This window comes from Rhinolophus sinicus, linkage group LG15 (assembly GCF_036562045.2).
Source record: "Rhinolophus sinicus isolate RSC01 linkage group LG15, ASM3656204v1, whole genome shotgun sequence".
Classification (NCBI taxonomy): domain Eukaryota; kingdom Metazoa; phylum Chordata; class Mammalia; order Chiroptera; family Rhinolophidae; genus Rhinolophus; species Rhinolophus sinicus.
Window position 1 is genome coordinate 26222538 of NC_133764.1, and position 24962 is coordinate 26247499.

The window sequence follows — 24962 nt, forward strand, 5'->3', positions numbered from 1 at the left end:
ACTTTAAAATTCTTGTGGTCGAGTTTTTTGTTTTGTTTTGTTTTGTTTTAACTTTGTGAAGGACTTAAGTCCTATACTAGAATTAAGTCCTATTCAGTTTTCCATACCTAGGGTGAAATACAATTTTGTGGGGGAGGGCAGAGGAGCAGGTTATTCCATTTGTAAAATACAATCATCAAATTTCAAGCTAGAAAGAACACCTAATCCAATCATTTCATTTTGACAAAGGAAGAAATAGACCCAGAGAGATTAGTGGTTTGCCAGTCAAAGACCTGCCAATCTACTGCCTTATCTTATTGGCTGGTATTTTTAGCAAATCTTATTTATGTATTTTAAGGTTTTTTGGGTCATTGCAGGGAGATGAAAAGGCAGATACTGGGGGATATTTTTCCCTGAACATTTATTAAGAAGATATTATAGATTGCTGTAGGGTCTCTTTCCCCTTTGATCCCTATCAACTAAAATGCTTTAAAATAAGTGAACAAACTAAAAAATACCTTGCTGCAACTTAGCATTACTTTACATGGTGCATATGTCATTTATTTTGCCACAGAATCACTACACACCATGTGGCCTGTTGCCTGTATCACCTTCTCAAAGCAAGAGAGTCTTTTTATGAAGTCTAGGCCAAGAACCTTACTGACTCTGGGAGCTGCACTGGATTCTCTCAATATCTTATAATGTGGGTCTCCTCCTATGTACCAAACGCTGTGGCAGGTCCTGTAGGAACACAACACCCTAGCCTAGCCCAACTGAGGAGATTCAACTTAAACAGCAGAAGGCAGTATATGATGAATGCCAAACAAGAGGTTCAGGCGTAGATGCATTAGAGTGCTGATTTTCATTTCCTCAGGAGTCTTTCACATGACATCGATAATTCTCTCTCCTGGTGTTCCCTATGAGTGAAGAAAAAAATAAAAACATAAAATTTTAACCCAGGCAACTTCAAGTAGCTTAAAGCTAGAGGACAACTAAACCCAAACAGTCATACCTTCTAATTGTCACTGTTGTCAGTTAAATATTGGTTATATTGTTGCCTGTATAAATATTCTTGTATGTATAATACTCATCTATAGCATTTTCTTTAGAAGTCCAAATAACTAAACACCATGGCTTTCTTTTCAAATTGCAAACTGACTTTCTAAAATGCGCAAGAAGTTCCTGTTAAATTGTATTTAGTAAAATTAAAACAAAATTGAGATTTAAACAGAATTCAACATATTGGGAATTCTGTTGGAATTGACAATCTCACTAACTCGGTTTTAATTCCTCACAAACTGCATAAAAGAAGAAATAAATACTAAGACTATGTAGAAGGTGAAAAGTGTATGAATATCATCTTGATTCAGTAAAATTTGCCACTAATACCAAGGTTTTTAAAAATTATTGACATTAGTCATTAGTACCTGTTATTCTCATGCTTTAAAATTTGTTGGTTTTAGTATAATATGAGGGCTATAGATACCAACTCAAAAAGAATGTACATATCTGCTTTAACAATAGGTTATTAACCTGCTTTAAAGTTAGTGAAACTTTATGGTATACATTATATATATTTATCATCATTAGAGATTATTTGGAATTTAGTTGTCCATCTTTGGGTATATGAAAAGTCCATAGGTGCCGTATAACCATTTAAGAAGTAAAAAGTAAGTCACTTAACCTTTCCTCTGTTGGAGTAGGTTGGTGGGGTAACTAAATAATCTTTAAGATCCTTTCCAGCTGTATACATTTAGAGTTTACTGCTTAGTCTAGAGATAGAATTAGTATATACTGAAGGGACAGGTAACTTGCTTATTCTTTCTTTTCCCTGAGATAAAATTTGTTTGGTAGGTGGTATAAAAATCTGACCAAATTACTTAAAGTGACACAACAAATTGGTAGCAAAACTAAGCATCGGACTCAGGTCCTGTACTGTCTTTATATTCAGTTAACACACACAAAAAGGAGTTTTTCCCTGGACGTTTATATTTTAAAATATCTATAGTGGATTGAGGACCCTTATTCTAAATCCTTTATCAAGGCTGTCCCAGTGGCCAAACCACACTGACCTCAATCAGGAACCTACATCTAAGTGAATGTGAATCTTTGGATAGGCTTGGAAAAGCCAGAGATAACCTAGAGCCAGTCTGGGCCACAGTAGTAGAAGGAGGGTGATGTATCTGATCCTAAAATACTTTATGAAGTTGAATTATTAGAGATAAGCTGAATAATTACACTGGAAGATTTCAGAACAGCTGGTAGATAAATGTGTGGGGCTGGGGAATAGAACTCTAGTATGTAAGCATCTGGAGGCATCTGGGAGGAGTGGAAATGGGGCCATCTGATTAGTAACTATGCCTTGTTATTAAATCGTGACTTTCTGTATTGTGTATCCCCAGAGGTGGAAAACTTCCGCTGGCAAAAAAAAAAAAAAAAAAGAAGGGCTGCCATGTTGTTGCTGAGGGCCATACAGTAGACACAAAAGCGTCTTCTTAGAGGCCTGCAGCAGAGGCAGCTTGTACAGGCAGGCCCCATTCCTCTCAAAGACTGGGAATCAGATTCTTTCCCCAGGGGGTTTCCAACTAGTTTGCACTTCAGAAAAATCTTTTCTTTCTCCTGCTGTTCACGCCCTGCAAAGAATTTTCTTCCAGCCAAAGAAATTGTTTTATAATCAAAGATTCTTGTCCTTAGTTGTTGGACATCAAAGGAAGTTTGGAGGAGACTAGGGGATTATGTGAGTGCCTAGAATTTATTTTGAATGCAAACTTGCAACATTAGCAAGTCCCTCAAAGAATATACTCATCTCACAGCTGGGAGAGGGCCTAATAGAACCGTCTCTATTCTTCCTTGGTTGGGTATAACACAGTAAGATACAAATGAGTTGAGTAGTTCTGTCTGGACTTAACTCTTGTATGTTTGGTTCTTGAGGTTCTTACAGGAAGAAGTACCCTTCCTCTACCTGCGCTTTTAAAATTTGACATTAGGAAACATCAAAATCTTTTGATAAACTTGAAACAAACAAGCAAAAAAAAAACCCAACAGCTTTTTTAACTGTCAGTCCTTCAACTTGGGAATTCCGGGTTTCTCCCAGGGCAGTTGATGATATCACCGATGTTGGGAGCCACATTCCCTGCATTCCCTACTGTCACTGAGGTGTTGATGATGTCATTTTCTCCCACAAAGGAAAACCTCAGCACCCCGAGGGCCTGAACTCAGGTCTTGGCAGGTAAATGAAGGAAGAACTTACTTTTGGATTTCAACTGTTTGAGTCAAGCATAAAGAGGCACACCACATTCAGTGCTAGCTTCACAGCCTCGTCTCTGGGGCCTGAATAGACCATTTGTCATGTAGGGAGAATTAAGACTGTAACTTTAAGAAATTACTTTCTTTGTAAGAACAATGATTCATTAAATATTTTGGTCCTTGCACTTCGGGACATTTATAGAGCATTGTTCTCAGAGATTATGGCTCCTTCTTAAATGGCCTTCTCTGAATCCATGAATTTTTCCAAGCTTTTCTGGAACCTGTTTATAGATTATCTAACTTTCCTCCCTAGAGCACACTAACAGCAACAAAAACACGAATTAGGAAAAATAAAGTGATGGATAGGACAGATTTAGGCGGAATTATGCCCCGGGCGAAGTACATTCTTGTTATTTTAATCTTGGCTCTGCGATTATGAACAAAAGAACGTATTTGCCTTAGAGGACTTCTAATCTCCTATCCTTCATCGCAACCACAAAGTAGTAGTTGGAAATAGAATTCCAAGAACACCAAAAAACGCTCCCAGTTTCCAATAGTGGCAGCTCCAGTGCCCCCACCAAGATTCTTTGCACACTCTTCCTTGGAGCATCCTTCTGGTAGTTGGCAGCCTCCATCATCAGGCACCAAGACTCGCCCTGAAGACAAACCTGGGAAAAATGTCAGTCATCTGTCTTTGCCACCAGAAATGGTCCTTTATATTTTTACTCTGTTCTGAACTAACATGATATAGTTTTTTAGAAAAAGGCACTCTCTTTGATGGAATCATCAACTGACCAATTCTTACAAAATTTTAAATGCACTACCGTGTTTCCCCGAAAATAAGACCGGGTCTTATATTAATTTTTGCTCCAAAAGACGCATTAGGGCTTACGTTCAGGGGATGTCATCCTGAAAAATCATGCTAGGGCTTCTTTTCTGGTTAGGTCTTATTCAGGGAAACATGGTAGTTTGAATAAGGAAGGTAAATCAGGATGGGGTGGGGGTGGAAGGCGGTAGGCAGGATTTTCCAAAGGTTTTTATTCCACTCAGCAGTGCTAACTTGCCTGTGTTACTCCTGTGCAGGTATTAGATTACAGTTTGGGGTGTTTTTTAATTTTTTTTAACACTAAGAATATATGGGTACATTTCACTGAAATGTAAATGTCCCTTTAGTTTATATGGGGGAATAGGGACTTGAACTATAAGGGAAGAGCCCAACCTGCAACTGACTTTTCATTTTTGTAATCTTATTTCCTCTGAGTTGTATACTTAAACCAAATTAGTGTTATTATATAAAATGCTCTAATTTTTCAAGCAATATCAATCTTCAACGTATGGGACAGGATTTGGCATTTTGTTTCCATTTTTATTGTTTTCTTTCTAAAGGGAATTTTGAGTTGGAGCCTGTCTGGCAGGATTCCATACTTCTACCAAACCACCTGTCCTGACAGACAATGGAATCAAAAGTCAAGTTCTTTATGACTGCACCTGCCTTGTAAGTGTTGCCAGAAGATCTGATTTTCTCCTGTAGCCAAACTCTATCCAGAAACTATAGTACTTGGCACCCAAGCAGTGGGTGCACACACCCCAAAACTTGATTGTCCTGGAGGACTAGTATTAATTCTCCCATTGACTGCTAAGGTAGTCTTTTGCATTGTATTCAATGATTATTTTACTGCTTAATCAAATGGAAATAATACATTTCTGATTTTACTTCATTTTCAAAATTTTTGTGAGGATCTATTAATGATGATGAATCATTTGGGAATTTATTAGTGGAAATTGCCTTGTGCAATTATGCATCTAGTAAACATGAAGGAAAGTATGATCTATCCAAAAGAGCCAGGAACCTATCTCCAAAGTCAGAATACCATGTAGCATATCCAGGAGTGATAAGCTGCTATTTGTCTCTGCTTCTTTTTCCTTTTCGAAGAAATGTTTAAGTTACTCACCAGTTGAATGCTCTCTGATTAGGCAATTGCTTCCAAGGCAATCTAACTTCCTTGATGAGGACTTTTTTCCTTCTGAATTATCAGAGCGTTTCTTGAGTTCCCTTAGGGTAGAGTTACTTCATTATTCATTATCTTCTGACTTCATGTATAACTGGAGGCCTTCTGGCCTAAGAACATAAATTCTATCACCAATCAGATAATTGAAGATAATATGCCCACCAAATAGTGCTCTTTGCACAGTATCCACATATAATGATATAATATGATAATAAGGCATAAAGGGCGTTCTAAAATGAGTTGCAACATCCTATGGTGAAAAGAGTTTTCAGTAGTCTTGTGTTTTAACGTCAGGTCTGATCCTTCTTAGCTTTATGACTTTAAGGAAAATTGCTTAACCTCTTTGAGCCTGTGTCCTCATGAATAAAATGGGGATAATAGTAATAAGTAGTCTGCCTCTGTGAAATGAAATGATGGGAATTGTCTTTGAAAATTGCAAATGTAAGATTTTATTATTATCAATAACAATCAGACTCGAGCTCTTTCTTATTCACCTAATTACTGTAAGAAATTTTAAGTTTGAGGGTTATTGATTTGGGCTCAGTTAAGCTATTTGAATTCATTTTAGCATTATCCTAAAATAACAAGGCAAGACTATTTGTATTTTTTATACAGCTAAAAAGACAAAGTTTTAGATTCAAAATTTTGTGGGCCAAAGTGCTGATTAAATGTTACCATAATGTGGTAACAGGTAGCCTTAGCAGCTTAGAGAATGACTAATAGTGTATAGATTCAAGGGCAGGAACTTGAGTTCTGTTACTGCCTTACTCATGCCATGGTGAATCACTGGCCTTCCCCGGATCTTTGTACATGTCGCTGTTCTACATTCATAAGCCCATTAGCTTCCTTTCGTGATCAATGAGGTGATCACTGACACAACACAAAGCTATTTTCTAAGTTTTTACTTCTCAGAGTCAGAGGGATCCCAGAACCATATTACCTATCACTCTTACATTTTCCGTGTTTGAAACGTGGACGTATTCCTGTCATTGCTGCTACCCTAAAACAATCGCTCAGCATGCTGAAGCTTCAGCTTCCGGTCCACCTTTGAGCCATTTTCTAAGGGCTTGAAGGGAAGGAGTTCAAGACTGTGAAGGGAACTCATTTACCCAGTTCATTATACTCGTACTATGCTGGTCCCAACATGTACTTCTTTGAAGCTCAGCAGATAAAGTTCTATAACCTACTTGGAAATTATCACACAAGTCCCTGAGACTCCCAGTTTCCCATCTTAGAAGTATTAGATCAAAATGAGAATAAGCAGTTTCAGTTAAAGCACCTGTCAGATATTTGTGACCCCAAAATCATTTTCAGGTAAAAATCCTCCTTTGAGTCATCTCAGAGATTAACATTCTGCAGTGTGGAAAATCTGTTTTCCATACTGCAACTTTACTAATTTGAAGTCTGTCCCCAAAATAGGTAAATAATGGGGTAAAGGTAATTATGGGTTTTCTCATTTTCTATTTACCTGTTCCCTGTTATGATTAAACACACATAGCTTATAACTGTTTTAAACTAAATTACCATTATTATCCTTTCAACACTTGCATGGTATTATAATCCATTTCAATCACAGTGAGATGTAGCCTAGTGGGAGTCAGAAGACAAGGGTCTATGGGGGAAGATGGAGAGAGGCACATGTTTTCACTTCTATTGGTTTTGGGAAGTGTCTTCTCTCTCTGGAGGTACTTCTTGGGGAAAATTATTTTCTTCCCAAGGTCTAATAAAGATTAGTGAGACATGTCTGCAAAGCATTTGAAGCTCTTTGAAATAAAAGCACGGATAAACACTCAGTGTCACTGTTATTATCATTAAAAAGGAAAGCTCAGGGGCGGCAGGGTGGCTCAGTTGGTTAGAGCCCGAGCTCTCAACAACTAGGTTGCTGGTTCAATTCCTACATGTGATGGTGGGCTGCGCCCCCTGCAACTAAAGATTGAAAACGGCAACTGGACTTGGAGCTAAGGTGTGCCCTCCACAACTAGATTGAAGGACAACGATTTGGAGCTGATGGGCCCCGGAGAAACACACTGAGCAATTGTTTCAGGGTAGCAGCAATGAAAAGAATACTTCCACATTTCAAACATGGAAAATGTTAAGAGTGACAGGTAATATGGTTCTGGAATCCCTCTGACTCTGAGAAGTTAAAACTTAGGAAATAGCTTTGTGTTGTATTCCCCAATATTCCTCAATAAAATTTAAAAAAAAAGAAAGAAAGGAAAGCCCAGCATGTGACGTTCTGGGTCATTTCCAGCGGCCTTGTTTGATGCTCACGGTTCATTTTTTGACCTTTACCTCTTGATAGCTTTATACATTTATTGAGGGCTGTTGGACAAAGTCTTGCGATCCAAAGCAATAGGGTGCTAAGAATGAATGACTGCCAGCCTTACATTTTTATGGGTGGAATGTCTGAAAATGTGTCTAAAGTAAATAGTTCAGGTTTTTGTTTTTCGATACCTTGTAGTTCAAATTCGGCAGTCTTAGTGGCAAAGTTAATTTAATATCTGATCATTTGAGTTTTTATTTTCAATTCTATTCCTTGCATTAAAACCAGAGTTTTATAGGAAATTTTTATTAAATAGAATAAATGCCAAATTAACTGGCATTTTTTCTGTACTGTGCTTGTGAGTTGGAGGTTTAAAAAAAAAAAAGAAGCTGATATAAAGGATCTAAAAGACAAATAATATAAGAACTTCTAGAAGTAATACAAGAACTTCCTAGGGATACTCTTAAGTTCAGCCCAACTTCCTATACTTTAGAAAAGAAAATATTTCATGCTATAAATGACCATAGTGATATCCTTGTACTGTTACAAGAAACCAATAATGGCTAGATTATGTTCAGGATAATATATTTAGGCAGGAAAGTGTACCAATACATTTTAGAAAGGGTTTCAATAGTACGGATTGAATTTTTACAAGAACTTCTGCTGGTCTTTGGAAAGCTAAATAAATCACAAACTTTTATTTTATACCTTCCATATTCAAGGACTGGTGCTAATCAGAATATCCTATTCTCTGATTGGCAGCTGTATTTGATAATTGAGTAGAATTATTACTCAATTTTTTTTTTATGCTGATGGCTTTTCCTTTAGAGTTTTTGGGATTGCTGTGTTGTTATGTAAAAAAAAAAAAAAAAAGTCATGTTCTTCATAACCTTAGTTGATGAATTGTTTATTTGTTTTAGATTTAAATAGTTATCCTGCAATAAAATTTGCTTATATACACACATATGTTTATTTCCCCCTCTTGTTTTTCAGTTGAGGTTTTTTTCAATCCCAACCCCAAATTTATGTATCTCGACACACATAGATATTTCTTTGTTTCTAAACTTAACTTTCACCACATAAATGTAAAGTAGGAAAAAAAAATTCAAAAATTTCCATCTGAACCAAAGGAACTCAACAGATTCTATAGGAAATTGAAGATGAGTAGGGTATATATCATGCCAACCACTAATAGAAAATTTTTTTAAATTGACATCGTATTTAGCTTTTTGCAAAAGCAATTACTCTGAAACTAGAGTGTTTAGATTAGAATTTACAAGATATGTTTATATATAAAATATATATTATTCATATTATATAGAAGATGTCTGAAATATAGAATATATGTGTATATTCTAAATACTTATTTTCAAAGCTTTAAGGGAAGCTACTTCCTCTAAGCTACTTCCTCAAGGGCTGCCTTTGGAGGCCCTGAAGCCAAATGAATTATCTGGCCTTTGAAATTTCACCTATTGAGAAAATGGTCACATTCAAAAATGGATAACCTTAGGACAGTCTCCCCCTCTGTATTCTTTTCCCTGAAGCCTCCTCTTCCACTCATAATTTTACTGATTTTCACTTAGCAGAAAACAATCAAATCTAATCTCTTCACAAACTGATGTCTTTCTCTGTTTCATCCTTGTCTCAAATACAGCATTTCACAGCTGAGTTTTTGCTCTTTTCTTTTACGTTCTGCTCGTTCATCTCTCTTCAGTAGTGTTGGCTATCATCTCTCTCCTTGGGAATTTTAACCTATATAACGAATGGTCCTTTTGTTTCTTTTCTCTCATTTTCATTTTGAGGTCATTAAAAAATCTGTGCCCACTGTCAAATATCTCTTCTCACTATGAAAATGTATTGCTTTTGTATCTTCTGTATTATGTTGGTCTTATTTAGGTTGGAATTGTGATGAGCAGGGCTGTGCCATGTATTGCACCAGGTTCACTGTATGTGTTCAACAAATGTCATAAAATAACCATCCTTTTGTCGAATCAGTGGGTGTGTTGCTGCTGCTGTTCATCTGGAGACAGTTTTCTACAGGCTGGATTCACAGGCAAGTGCTGCCAGGTTCCATGCTGAGAGCTGTGTCTTCCCATCAGAAAAAGATCCTTTTTTCCTCCCTATCCAGTCAAAGCTTAAAGAAAATTACAAAAAACAGAAAATGCAAGAGAAGAACTGAAATCACAGCATCTGTGGTTTTCTCTATCCCTCATGGTAGGCAGCTTCCTAAAGGATTTTACTGTAATATGTTGATGAAATGTTTAGAGTCATCCCTTTGTAATTTGTTTAGAAAGTAGTTTCTAAGCAGCAGTTCCTGCATCATCTAGAAAATTTTTAGCTAAAGAAACCACATTTCTTTTCTTTCTCAAGCTGCAGAACCAGTCTAATCTTTTTTTTTCTTTCCTTTTTAGTTTGTTTAACACTTGATCTTTATGGTGAGGGACTAAGTTACATGATCTTCTTTCCAAAAGAATGTTGTTCAGATTTTTGTGTTTTATAGCTTTCTTTGTAATAATAGATTTAGTTATCAGGGAACTGTGACTATTTCTAGGAGTTCCAAGTGTATACAATAATAAACTATAACTCATAAAAAAGGAATAACTTCATAGCTACTGCTTTGATAGTAGGTTTGGATGCATCTTACCATGTATCCAGACCTCTGAAATAATTGAGTCATGTGTATATTTAAAACTAAGGAGCTTACCATCACGTTATATTGCTTCATCTTGACAATACCCTTTCCTAATCTTTGGATAGGTAGGCCATGCTATACCAGACAATTGGGCTGCCTCAAAGCCATTACCTTATATGTTTCCCCAAAGGAATTTCAGATCCTGTTTAATATTTGCTAGTTTTGTTAGGTACTGAAGGCAGAGAGGTTGTAGTAGTAGTCTTGTGAAGAAAGAAATCAGTGTTTCTTATCTATTTTCCATATACTGTCAATCTGTCCAAGCAAACTTATTATATGGAAAACTGATAAGGAACTTTGTTTTCCTCCTGATATTCCATGCCCTACTTTGGAGAACCCTGTGGTAGTTTCGGCTCTCCAGATAAGGTGGAATATCTGTAAAATAGCTGAACTATTGTGCCTCCAGTAGATTTTCACAGCCCTAAAGGTGAAACTAGTTGGGAGGATGAAAGGGGGCCATCCCCCCACCAAGAGTTCTAAAGTTCAAAGACACAACTGCTGTTCCAGTGGAGCCAGTGCCTCTGGACTAGTCCAGTTACTGGAGGTGTAAAGTTGCACTGGAGCCTTCCTGTTGTTATCCTCTAAAGTATTCATCTAGGTGGCCCTTGCCCTTCTCTTTGAATCACCTCAAGTCCTTCTAACCTTTTGTTGGCCTGCTTTGAACTTCTTGTGTATTAATCTCTGGTACAAGGTAAGGGTCTCTAAGCAGTGGATAGTAAGTACTCCAGGCACACTCTCACCCATTCAGTACGAGGAGGATTGCTGAGCTGTCTTGTTTCTGCATATTTCAAAACTGTAATTAATATCACCCTCTAAGTTCTTGCTCACTTGATTTCTTCTGTTTCCCTAATAACTTTCTAAATTACTTCTCTCCATTTGTACAGTGTCCAATGCACTACTTTTCTTCATTCTGCCTGATATCAAGTCATTGATAACCACCTACATAGAGAAGCTGGAGACATGTTGTCTTCCCTCTTTGAGGCCATTTTCTAGAAGAGTATGGGGCCAAATTCTAAGGGATTATCTGGAATTTCTTCATGAAATTCACCATTAACTGATACGATTTACTTTTGTGGTTTTTAGCTCTCAGGTTTAATCACCGACTCATATTCTTTCCTCAGTTTCAGTGCAACCAAGATTTTGATTGTATTCTAAGAATCAAACTGAACTCTATCTTTTCCCAGGACAGAAAGGTATCCCCAGTAGATAGGAGTCTAGAGAATGTTGGAAGTGCTTCTCTGAAGCAACTTAACAATATCCAATTGTGTTTCTATTCAAGGCGTTGTGCAAGGAAATGCACATGGGTTGCGGTATGTCGTAGAAAATATAAAACATTACAATGAACCTCAGAAATCAAGTGTTAGTTTCCTAACCTACACTGTCATCAAAATAGTGATGTCAAGTTCATCTCCACCTCAAGGTAGATAACTGAAGAACAGTCTTTTAACATGAAGGCCTATCCCCCACTACACAGGGTGGGTCACCAGCTGCTCCATAATAGCAACCTTTCCCAGCAAGTTGGGACAGGAGAATAAAACAACCATATCCAATTGATGCTGCAAAGGAAATTCAAGGAAACAATGTAATGATGATAATTATACTCCCATATGGATAAAAGAGCATGAATTATAGCCACTGTGCCCAAATTTTCTTGTGAGAGTCTTTGTGATAAGTTATATAATACCTATTACCTCAACATCAGGCCATGTATGGATATGAAAAAGCCATATAACCCCTCCTTAGATTTTGAAGACAGGTGTTCCCCTTTGAGAGAGTTGTAGTAATGATAATAGTTTTGGAGTGAATGTGCAACTATCTTACATATTGACTTTAGATTTATAGGTCTTAGTAGTAGGAGCTTCCATTTATTTCACTTTCAGATGTATTCAGAGGCCAATAGGTACTTAATAAAGAAATAGTAAAAAGTTCTATCTTCCTTTATAGTCTGTAAGTTAACATATAATTAAATAATAACTAGACTCAGTTCTCCCTGGCTTGAGTGCTTTTTAAATATTTGCTGCCTCCAGAAAGCTTTTCTGGCATTATTTGTGTTATCTGTATTTCTGTCATAAGCTAGCTGGTTTCCCATTAGATCTCATGATTAATGCTCATATGTATTTGTGTGAAAAACATTTTGGTAATGCTGAAACCCATGACATTCAGTTTCTTGGGACTCACCCCAATACAGAGGACACTGTCCTCTTAGCTCCCCCTAACTTTATTTACTATCATTTTTGTAGTCTTTTATTATATCTTAGTCTTGAGGTGATGTTCTCTTTTAGCTTGTGCATTGCTTTCAGAAAAAAAAACATATACTTTCCTCCCTCCTCTGTCTGCTGCCCCAAGATAATAAATCCAGCCTCACAGATGTGCTGTCGTAGGGGCTTCTGTATCATGTGGTAGTGGCGATTCCTGCTTCATCTCAAGGGTCTTGTTTCCCAGACGCCATCATCCTCTAGATGCCAGCTGTGAAGACTGTTACCTACACCTTCCAAACTGCTTAGAAAGGAATCTGGTTCTCCTGGCCCCAGGGCTGACCTTGACCCTTTCCCCGGTCCTGAGCAGCCCTGGAAACTCAGCCCCCTCAGCACCTAATTCATGCCTGGTGCTCTGACTTTCTTGCCCTGGCCTCAGGAGAGAGAGCACATTCTGAACACTCCTTTTGTGTCGGCATCTCTGTGAGGTGCTTTGGAAGGACTCCAGCCAGGCATGGAAGGGCTCTTTGATAATATCTGGCGGGTGGGTAAGAAATTCGGGCACCTGGCCAAGATACACATTGCCTGTAATCGTTAACTCAGTCTGTAAACAGTTCAAACGGCACTGAGAGGCTGTCAGTTATTACATTAGAAGCCTTTCATCTCTCTTGCTTAGAAGCCAGGCGTCCAGCATTGGCCCCCACTGTGGCAGTTGAAGCCATGGTACTCTGCACACAGCCAGTAAGGCCCAAAACATGCAGGGACATACAATGGAACCTGCCCCGAATGACTGATTTCAAACTTTCAGCACTGCAGCAATGACAAAATCATTCATTTCCTTCTGTTCTGTACCTGGCTGGTGCTGGAAGGAAAAAAGGAAAAGAAAACAAAAACCTTTGATCAGGAGTAAATAGCGGGGAAGGAATTATCATCTGGGATCGGAAATTTCCTGTTTCAACTCAATTTTCCTAGCCTCATTCATGTTCCAAAAGGTTTATAACCTCACCATTCACCTCTTCAGTTTGTCCCTTTACTCCAAATTGATTTTAACTTTGGTCCTTAGGGTACCGCATGTCTCTAAAGAGCTTTACAGCTATTCAAAGCTACTAGACCCTAAGTGCAAGGTACGATGCTGGGCCCGAGAAGGCCCGAAGGAGCCTGAAACAACAAACATTCCTGACCTCCAGGTGCTTACTAATTGAGACCTGAAGATAATACTAGATGTATAGCAGAGATAACTACCACCATGAGCATTTACAGTGAGTGCCGAGTACAGTAAACAGTGAGCTTCTGCTGGAGTTATAATGTGGAGAACGAACAGCAATGTGCATGGGGCGATCACGGAAGCTCCTTTCCAACTCTGTGAAAGGATTGTTTTTCAGTACTTCTTTTTTATTAGCTTCTTTTCCTTCATGTTTCTCATCCATGTTCTTTTGCCTTTGTCATTGAATAGCTAATTTTGCTAGGTACCTATCGAGTGTTCTAGGCACTTAGAAAATGGAACCATTAAGCCACTTTCAGAATTCGAGTACAATTTTTCAGAAGTGGAGTTGTGAGACCTGCCTTCCCATTGAGTATCCTGGTTCCAAAAGATGGTGCAGGAAAACCAAGCACAACTTATTCTAAGCATCTTAATTGCAGAAGACCCTTTGTTAATGATTTTTTTTAAATGTTCAGATTAGTTTTAAGGACACTGTTGCTGAAGCAGTTGGTTCCACATTGCACAGGAGTGAAATTTAGATTAGGTCATAAGTTTTAAATGAACAAGTGACATAAAGTCTTATTCTCACCATGTTCAAGGTGAGCATCCAAGACCTAAGTTTTGTCCCTTAACACCAGAATTCCACGTATAAAAAAGCTAGATTCTTTTCCTCTCAAACGATACCTTAACACTTGCCCCACTAACTTTAACTGAGGGAAACTGATAGAGCCATAAGGCATTCTTCCTCAAAAATAAAAAAAGATGGGAGGGCAGTACTGCTTTATACAGTAAGTCCTCACTTAACGTCATTGATAGGTGCTTAGAAACTGTAATTTTAAGCAAAACAATGTATAACGAAACCAATTTTATCATAGGCTAATTGATATAAACAAGACTTAAGTTCCTACAACATTTCTGGTCACAAAAACACCACCAAACTTCTAAATAAAGACCCAAAACACTTGTAATATTAAACATGTAAAAAATGTGAGCTATAAGTATATTTAAGAAACATAAATAAAACCAAGTAAAGTAATTCTTTTCCAACCCACTTATTCTAATTCAAGGTCAAGATGGCTAGAGCCTATCCCTGCATCTCAGGGCACAAGGTGGGAACCCACCCAGGACAGGACGCCCTCTCCTCACTGGGCACACTCACACACACCCCACACTCACTCAGACCAGGGCAGTTAGACACGCCAGTTCCCCTAAGGTGCACATCTTTGGGATGAGGGAGGAAACTGGTGAACTCAGAGAAAACCCACACAGACATGGGGAGAACGTGCAAACTCCACCCAGACCGTGGCTTTGGCTGGGAATCTTTTTTTTTTTTCTCTCATCAATGTTATAAGGAAACAACATTGAATGAAACAATGTTATTTGAGGACGTGCTGTATAATTAACTTGATTGGGGCCCTCATAACTTATTAGTTAGAAAGCTGATGTCACGCCTCTTATTTGTTTTGTTTTTCATTTTGCTCAACTTTCTGGGTCACCTTTTTTACCTATTTTGGATTTGGGGTTTGCCTCTGTCCTATCATCCACGTTTTCTCTGTTGATTCTGAATGTATTAGGTTGGTGCAAAAGTAATTGCGGTTTAAAAGGTTAAAAATAATTGCAAAAACCGCAATTACTTTTGCACCAACCTAATAGCTTTGGAGGAGCATGGGTAAAGTAAAAGAGGAAGCGTGGCTTGAGGATGTGCAACCTTGCACTCCATCGCGTACCCTGCTTCTGATTTACTGATCTGCTGAGGATGAGCACGTCACTTTCCTTTACCTGGGACAACTAACACCTTCCCCTACTTCATAGAAAAAAGCAGCTCAATTGTTAAAAGAGAAATTAAATCCTTTAGAAGAAAACAGACACTAGCGCAAACAAAATCAAGTTTCTTTACCATTTGCTCAGCATTATTATTTGTTCATAGTAAACAGGAGAGTGGTTATTTGAAAGGATGTGTCAAATCACATGTATACAGTAGGCTTGTAGAAATACAGAATTTGTAAGGTACGTTTACGAGCAAGCTTGGAGGCATGCTAGCTGACCCACGCATTTCAATGACCTGGTTGATTTTGAGGTCATTTACAGGTTCAGTATGGCTGGGAAATAGTGGAGGAAGCCCCGGCTCTTCTACCTGAATATAGCCTGTCCTTTGAGAAGGGATCAGGCTTGAATTTTGGCTCCCCACCCTCATTGTTTTCCTTGTACACGTAGTAAGGAAACTGCCTAGAATTATTTCCGTCTCTCTAGACCAGGGCTGTCCAAACTTTTTTCAATGTTTTTTACCAAGGGCCGTATGCGGTAAAATACACAAACAGCCGGGCCACTCACTCGAGGTGAAGTACGGATTGCCTCACCTGGTTTATTTAAGTAAACTAAATATATTTTTGGAATTTGCTACGAGCCAATAAAAAATGGATTGCGGGCCGCAGTTGGCCCACGGGCCGCAGTTTGGACACCCCTGCTCTAGATCAATGGTTCACAAATTTTAATGTGTATCAGAGTCAGTTTTAGAAGGCTTGTTAAAACATAGGTTGCTGGCCCCTACCCTCAGAGTTTCTGAGGTGAGGCCTGGAATACACCTTTCTAACAGAATTCCCGGATGCTGTGGATGCTGTTGGGGGTTTTGGGGACCACATTTTGAGATCCACTGTCCAAGGCTACTGCTTACTTCATAACCATGATGACTTTAACAGATATCTCCTATCTTCACATGGCTAGAGTATCCAACTTGTGTTGAAGTGACTGTGGCTTTACTGTCTGAAAGTGAACACTTAATTTTTGTCCTACATGCAAAGTGTGAGTGGCCTGACTACTCGGTCCTTTACCTACAGACACCTGGTAAATGGCTTACTGACTCAGGCAGCAGCTAGAAGGTGGGAACTTGCTTTTGGGAAAACTATTAGCTGGGCTACAGAACAAATAATATGACTTAAGGAGAATTAAAACCAATGCTTTTGATTAGTTTCTGTGTCATTCTCAGAGAGGAGGTTCCAAGGTTGCCTTACCTTTAGAAATTCTCATTTTTCTTCTTTCCACTTCCCTGAGCTACTGAACCTCTTAGGTTGTACATTAGCTTATTTTAGAAGCTAAGTGATTTGAGTTTCACTCTAGCGTAGCAGGCTACACAGCATCGCCCTTTTTAGATTTCTTGTAGTGGGACCAGCTCAAGTGAACCAATGACCACAAACTCTGCTTTTAATAGGATTCATTTATGCAGCCATTCTGAATTTTTCTAAGTGTTTCATGAGTTAAACTTAACATTTAAAAGGTATTATCAATAATATTATATCTGAAGATATAAACAGTGTTTGGCAAATTTGTATCTCCAGGCCTGTCTTTTCACTCAAATGTCAATTCTTATTTCAAATTGCCTGTAGGATTGAAATGTTCATCTCTAATTCAGCAGTCCCAGGACAATTAAGATTTCCCTGCTCAAAATTAACTTCTTTTTGCAATATTCCTCTTTGGGTTGATGCACATTCACCCCCCTCTCGCCCCCCCCCGCCCCCCGCCAATTCTCCAGAGTTAGAACCTTTAATTCCTTCATCCCTATAGAGCAATCTTTTCACAAGTACTTTCAACACTTTCTTCATAATTTCTGTGAATCATCTCTTTGCCTTTTAACTGTTACCGCCAGAGTTGAAGCTCTCCTCATGCTGGTACTACATTATTGGAATAGCTCTCTAACTGGGTTTCCTACTACCAGCTTTCTTTTTATTCCACTATAGTTTCTACTCTGATACTAAATTTTTCTGCTTAAAATACTCTTTTAATAGTGAGAGCCCCCTGCTTAAGAATTTAAGATGATTCCTTTTTCGCATATGCCAAGCAGGGTCTAACTCTGATCTTGGCTTTCAGTGACCTTCAGAATTTGACCCACCTCTCTACCCCGACCGTCTCTGTAGATGTATTTTTCAGTCATACAAGTCTCCCTGAACCTTGAAGACCTGAGAGAAACTTGTCAGAACCCTACTTTTCCTCTTACTTGCCCCCTTGTTTTTTTCTCAAGGCTATAGCTGGGAAGTTCCTAATACCCATTTGACAGATGCCTATGGACAAAATCCTGCTTATTTTACTTATGTGATTGTTTTTCTTCTATTCGAATTCTGTCTTCCTTAAGGGATAGCTTAAGATCCATCTCCTCTGTAAAGCTCACAGGACCTATTGGCTGTACCACACAATGTAGTACTAGATAATACATCATTTGAATATATCAAATGATGACTTGGTGTTTGTATATGTGTATTTTATCTCCCCAATAAGACTGTAATATCTGTGAAGGACCTAACGCAATTTTGGGAAGAAGATAGGTGTTCATTAAACACTTGCCAACTAACAGGCCATATTTCAGGCCCGTTCTGATGCGCCCATGGGGAAATCTCCACGCGAGCCATTCCAGCATCCTACTCAATAGTAACATCAAGGGACTATATTTTGACAAAGAACATTTGGGAGCTATTGATGTTCTCTGTTACAAAGGGTTTGGGGGGAGATTGCAGCAGCTGCTCTTTTAGGGAGAAAGATGGCTCCAGAAACAGGCCTGATAATGTCCAGGCAAAGAATAAATTTAGTGACAGACAGCAACTCCACTAGGTAGGTATTTGGCTAGGAAGAGAGTTCAGCCTCTGAAGCATTTCAGGTAGGTGTGGGATTAGCATTAATCCTGCTGCCGCCCGAGGTAAGCCCACCTGAAGGCAAGAGCATGGCCTGATTACCCCTGGAATCAGTACTCGTTTGCAGGCATCTGCACAGCACTGCCCACCCGAACACACACTAAGAAGAAACAAAGGAAAGTGCCCAGGACCTAAGCATAGTCACTGTGTCAATAGCAGTATCAGATAAGGTGTTTTTTATGGAGAGGGGGTGTGGTGAGGGGAAGAGTCGATGCACCTGTGGTGGGTGATTCAGAAACTTGGTGCCACATTATATGGCACCATGAAACCACCTTATGTTCCAGACACCCCATGGTGGCTGATGTCATATAATTACCCATTTGCTAACTGGCCAAGAGGAAATGGATTGGATGAAAGCCAAAGTAAGGTATAGTTAAACCTCTTAGCTGAGCCACATTGAGAACCTAAGAAACCAAATGGCTTTTGGGGACTCCCTTTTATACCAGTGAAGCCATTGTCGTTGTCATCCTAATAGTGGTTGATTTTTATAGGTATCATGCATTTTTGCTTGCCTATTCCTAAAACAAATATGTTCTTATCTAAATTTATTCAAATGAGCTCACATGGCTCACACAAGTTGCCAAATTATGATATCTCAAGCAAGAACAGGGTCCAGACAATTTCTGTTGGCTGAACTAGGACTGAACTTAATCCTAGACTGACTCAGCTTCTCTGTTAAAGTTGTTTGAAATTCTGATATCCTGCCAGAGATTGTTTCTAAAGAGTTCTCAGTGTGAAGTATGAATCACAAATGAATGGACTCTCCAGAGACCAAAAGCTCAAGCTTTCAATATTAATTCAGCACACATTTATTGATTGCCTGTTATGTTAGGGCATTGTGCCATGTTGGATATAAAGAAACCCCTGCCCTCAATTTAGTAGATAAGAATATGAAAGCAGACGATGAAAAGTGCCATATAATAAATACAAACAAGTTGATTGGGACATTTCGGATGAAGAACAGTTTCTTCATGAAAGAGGTAGCATATAAACTTGCCCTTGAAGGATAAATAGGATTTTAAAAAGTGACAGGATAGGAGTAATAGGCATTCCAAGAGAAATGAGAGACTAATGAGTAATACACTTTGGTTTGGACAGGTAGTATAATATTAGGTTGGTCCAAAAGTAATTGCTGTTTTTGCAATTGTTTTCAACTTTTTAAGCCACAATTACTTCTGTACCAACCTAATACATTTAGAAGAGAGGTGGAGATAAAACTGAAAAAGTAGAGGGGAAGAGGAAGAAATTAATACTTTTTGTGTGCCTACTATGTGCCGGAACTCGTCGTACTTTAAATGTTATTTCACTTAATCTTTACAATGATCTTTTTGTGTGGGTGGTGGTATTTGCATTTTTTTACCCATAAAGAAACCAAAACCCAAGAGGTTAGACTACCCACTCAAACTGACACACATTTTATAAGTGACAGAGTCGAAATGTGAAACCAAGTTTTCTGATTACAAAGCCAGTAAAGAACCTTGATTTGATAGGCTAAGGAGTTTGAATTTAATTCAGCAGGTAGTGGAGAGTCATCGATGGTACTTGAACAGGACAATGATATGATCAGTGCTGTGTTTAGGAAGATTGTTCTTGCAGAGATATAGAGCGAGCTTTAGAATGGGGAGAGACTGGAGACTAGCTACACGTTTATTGTAATAGTTCAGATTCCAGAGACGTAGGGAAGATAGGTTTCCAAAGACGAGTTTAAGGGATTGGATACAAGGAGGAGGAATCATCATGACTCTGAGGTAATCAGCTTGGATCTCTAGGAAAATAATGGTGCCATTAACAAAAATAGCTGAGTTAAGAAGGGTTATTGCTTTAGGGTGGAGTACAGGGAGAAGCTGATAGATAGGTTTGGTATATTTGAGTTTGAGGTACCAGTAAGACTACAAAGTAATAATTCCTACAGGCCTTTTGAAGTGCAGGAGAATTTCACTTTGGAGACAAGTCTGAGAATTATCATTGAAGATATTAGAGTAAATAAGAACTCCAGGAGAGAGATAATATAAATCAGAGACTATATCCTTATATTTAAATGAGAGGAAGAAGAAGAAAAGAAAAAGGAAGCGGCAACAAATGAGGGACAGTCAGAGAAGTGGAAGAACTAGAATAGCATTGTCACAAACACCAAGTGAGGAGAGTGTCAAGACAGGATATTCGACAGATCAGAAGTAATATATGGATATTTGTCTTGCTTTAGCATGAATGCCTTTTCTTTTTTTTTGGTGGGGGGAAGGGGAACAGGACTTTATTGGTGAAGAGTGTGTACATCCAGGCCTTTTTTCCAAGTCAAGTTGTTGTCCTTTCAATCTTAGTTGTGGAGGGTGCCGTTCAACTTCAAGTTGTTGTCCTTTCTATCTTAGTTGTGGAGGGCGCAGCTCAGCTCCAGGTCCAGTTGCCGTTGCTAGTTGCAGGGGGCGCAGCCCACCATCCCTTGCGGGAGTTGAACCCAGCAACCTTGTGGTTGAGAGGATGCGCTCCAACCAACTGAGCCATCCAGGAGCTCAGCAGCAGCTCAGTTCAAGGTGCTGTGTTCAGTCTTAGTTGCAGGGGGCGCTGCCCACCATCCCTTGCGGGACTTGAGGAATTGAACTGACAACCTTGTGGTTGAGAGCCCACTGGCCCATGTGGGAATCGAACCAGCAGCCTTCGAAGTTAGGAGCATGGAACTCTAACCACCTGAGCCACCGGGCCAGCCCATAAATGCCTTTTCTTAGGAAACAACTGGCACCATTAAGTTCAGATATGTCCTTTTTCCTTTCTGCGTTCAACTCTGTTATGGAGGAAATTAGGCAATCAAGAGAACAGTTTTCCTATTAAAGATGTGTTTGGTGGTCACATTTTTAATTTAAGCTAGTGAAAGCTCTCAGTTTTACTGCTAGCAAAATAAATTAAAAATTCCAAGTCTTGCCCTAAATCATTGGAGGTTTAGTTTCCAAGAAGGCTCTTATAATTTTGGTTCTTCTGTTCTTTTACTTTTCCTGTGCTCCGTCAAGTCTCCTTTGATTATACTCAGTAGTACATGCCCAGAATTCATTCAGGATTCCTGGTTACAAGCATGGTGTTGTCTCTTCAACCTAATTTGTGAAATGGGTGGTACTAATAAAGGAAGAATAAATTAGTTAATGAAGGATTATAAAGCACTTTGCTAATATAAAATGCAACATCAAAGCTGAGTAATACTCTTAATTTATGGTAAAGGGTTCCATTAGCAGAGTAAAAATAAAAAAGGACAAAGGGTAGTGTTGCTTTGTACCTTGATAACAGTGTACAAATCAGAAGTGCTGCTATTGATCCTCATTACTCTGTGAACTCTCAACCCAGGAATTTGGCTCCCCTCCCTAACTCTCTAAGTACTTCCCTTACCCACAAGTCAGGTGATGGCACCGCCCGAATCTCCCAACAAATGCAAACAGGAACTTCTATTTAGCAGAGCCAACTTGATAACTGAGAAGATTCCTCTTCCATTTATCAGCACTCCGATTATCTTTTTGTATCTCTTACCATCTGCACTTAGCAAGAAAAATAAAGAGGTTTGAGCAATTAGGAAGTAACAAAGAACTCATAGTTCACAAAGAGCAAGTAAGAGGATGTTTGGAATATTTGAGCCTATATTTGGCATGAGGTGGCCTATGTACATCCTCAGGTACAGGCCAGAGTCGGCTGGAGAGCTGGTCAAGCAGCTGGGAACCTGAAACAAAAGAAAGGTGAGGATATCAAATGGCTCTTCAACTGACGTCTTTAAAATTTAAACTTCAGACACATCAACTTTTCAAGGTATAAAGGATGGAGGAAAGAGATGTAATTCATCTCTCATCCCGCTACAGGTAAGAAAAAAGACCCACTCTGAAAAACTGTGAAATACTATTGGGAGTAAATCAACTCTCAGTTTTTCTAGACCTTTTCCATGCAGATCACTGGTAGGGACTGAAGTTCACCTGAAACACTCAGCCCACACTATGGCCTAAAGCCAGTGGCAGGCGAGAGTTTCTTTGAGTCAATTCTGTAGAGATAAAAATAAACAAACGAACAAACAAACAAACAAATAAATATTGTTTTTAATAGTCTCTAAATGGCTCCTGCCTAAAGGAGCTTCCCATCAGATCTGGGAGAAAGACTAAAGGCCCCAAAATGACAAGAGGGCACTTCCAAAGTAATACAACAAGCATAAGTAAGTTTACCATTCATTGCACATTCTCCCCACATGGATGTGCTGTGCGCTGAGAACTTGCATTCCCGTGTGTGGTTTGACAAATGGCCTTAAGACGCTTGTGCACACGCGTGTGACTGCATGGCTACAGATATACCACCATCTCATTCTAGTCTCTTGAGAGCAAGAGCCATTCTCTTTTTTTTGGTGGGTAGATGCTTGCTTCCTCTTAAGGGGTTATGCTCTACTCAGCACACTGATACTGAGGGAAGACACAAGAGTAACTGGGGATGGGTTATGAAGCAGGAAGCGATCCTGAAAGAGGTGAGTTTTGTTCAGGGTTATAGGGGAGATTTAGGCATGCTATGAAAGAGAAGGAAGAAAACTCTCCCTTCCCTAAGAGGTCAAAAACTTATAGGGAGCATACAGAAGGTTTCTGAAGAGAAAGCAGAAATCTAAAAGAATCATATCCTGATCACATGACAGGGCAGTCACCACATTTATTTGACCTCCCATCCATTTATTAAAACAAATAATTCAACATACATTTTTTTTCTTCACATCTACTATGTGCCTGGCATTATGCTAAGAGATGAACAGACCTAGTCCCTGACTTGAAGGAGCTCAGGATCTACTTTAGAGGAAGGAGGAAAGAACCAATATTTTGTTAAACATCTAAGAATCAGGCATTCTGCTGGAGGAAATGGGTAAGAGGGTGGGTCACAGTGGATCACTGATACAACTAACTGTAAGACGTTAAGTGTGTCATTTAAGAATTTTTAATATATCACTTTAGGGGACTATATGGGGGAAAGTTTAATTCTGGAGACTGAAGTCTGGTCAGAGAATTAGTGAAGGACCTAGTTTGGGCTGGGCTGGGAGCTCGAGGGCAAAAAGAGGTGGGGAGCTATAGGACTAAATCTCGGGGCCTCTAGCTCACTGGGGAAAGGGAGGTGCCCCTTTTCTCTCTGTAGAGCCAAGGAGATAGGGAAAAGTCCATGGAAAGAGACAGTAAAAGGAATTTAGCAGAGAATCAAACTGCTTTCCCATCGCATACATTTTCTGTAAAGGATTTCTTAAGAGCAAAGACAGCATTTTTTTGTTTGTTTGTTTCATTCTCTTTAATGCCTAGAACTCTGCCATAAGAGGCCACTTACATATCTTACACTTTAGTTCCTAGGAGCTCAAGAGATGCTGCTATTAGGAATTACTAAAATATTCAGAGGATGGAAATGCCAAACACCAATGCCAAGATATCCAGGCACCAGTGAAATGCTGAGCCCAAAATGGCAGTCCCTCCCAGCTCTCACAACACCATCTCTCACTTTTTCTTTTATCCCCTGCCTGGAAGGCCACACCATGGGTGGGAATAAAAATCTTCTCTCCTGTTGCATCCAGGCAGCTGCCAGCAGTCTGTTTGCCTTGTTCTTTGCTGGCAAATCATTAAACAGTCCCCCCAAAGCAGGCCTCTTCCCCAGGGCCACCCCATGGACAGGGATTCAGAGCTGTGGTCAAAGGGCTGTCAGCAGTCAGGCTGGAAGCCCTTGGGCTGTCTCCAACACAAGCCTCTCCTGACTGTTGCCTCCTCTGAACAGAAGCCTCCTTGGCCTGATCTCAACCCCCAATGGCTTCTGAGGAGAAAGTCTGGGCATCTGAGTTGGCTGGTGGCTTGAATAATTTTGTCCTCCTCCTCCTGATGTAATTCTAAGTGCAACTACCCCTCTATTGTTTCTTTATTGAAGACAGGCCCATGCTTTATATTTTTTCTGCTTTGCAATGTAAATGCAATATTGTGTGTTACTGCCCAGGAGCTGGGGACTGGGATCAGCCCAGCAAACCTCATAGCTTCACCCCATCCCCACTTACAATGTGACAATTAAAACCTGAGCATAGATTTAGTTGAGCTCGTCCATTTGGATACAATATCTGCCCTCAAAGGGCTTATAAACCAGTTGTGGAAGACAGCAGTATGAATCAGAGTTTTGCAGGGCAATTTGAAATCCCCACAACCTCTGAGCAGGAGACTGGGCCTGAAAGACATGGAATGTGTGTGAAATAACCAGATTAGCCATTTCACACGCTTGCACTGAAATCCCCAAATTTAGTAACGCTTGAGGAGCTCTGCTGGTAGTCCTGATATGCCGCTGGCGTATTTAAATAAGTAATCTGACCTCAAGTTTCATTTCTTTGGTCTTTTTTTCCACCAGAGCTGTCTGGGTTTACATTTTTGGCTTTTTCAGCATTAACATCTTAACCTAGATAATTACTTAAACACTACCTGCTTCCAGCAGGTTTCTAAATTCCTACTATCTCTGGCATGAGTTTGGCTAGAAAAAGAACAGCAAAATCATAAAGCGGACTTTGTCAAGGCTGTTTGCACAGAGCACATCAGGTTACGTGTGCGAGTTCCATGTGGTAAGAGTTAAGGTCATGCCTAGGAAGAGCTCTGGCCAAAGCTTCCACAGACCCTTATCCTGGCCATGTGAGGAGGAGCTTTTACCCCCAGCAACACTACCACTTGTGGCGAGACCTCAGCCTTTCTGCAGAGGAC

At 39.4% G+C, this 24962-nt stretch overlaps 1 protein-coding gene across 3 annotated transcripts in view; it reads left to right on the forward strand.

Annotated features, from left to right (window-relative positions):
* The window catches only part of RNF43 (ring finger protein 43), a 59551-nt gene that overhangs the window by 10806 nt on the left and 23783 nt on the right, over positions 1-24962 (forward strand). Inside the window, exon 1 of one of the 3 annotated variants that reach the window (XM_074319442.1) lies at positions 4632-4720. The exons of the other annotated variants lie outside the window; for them this stretch is intronic. The gene's annotated coding sequence lies outside the window, so the exon portion shown is untranslated. Of the gene's footprint in view, positions 1-4631; positions 4721-24962 lie in introns of those variants that run through there. 3 annotated transcript variants of the gene reach the window in all.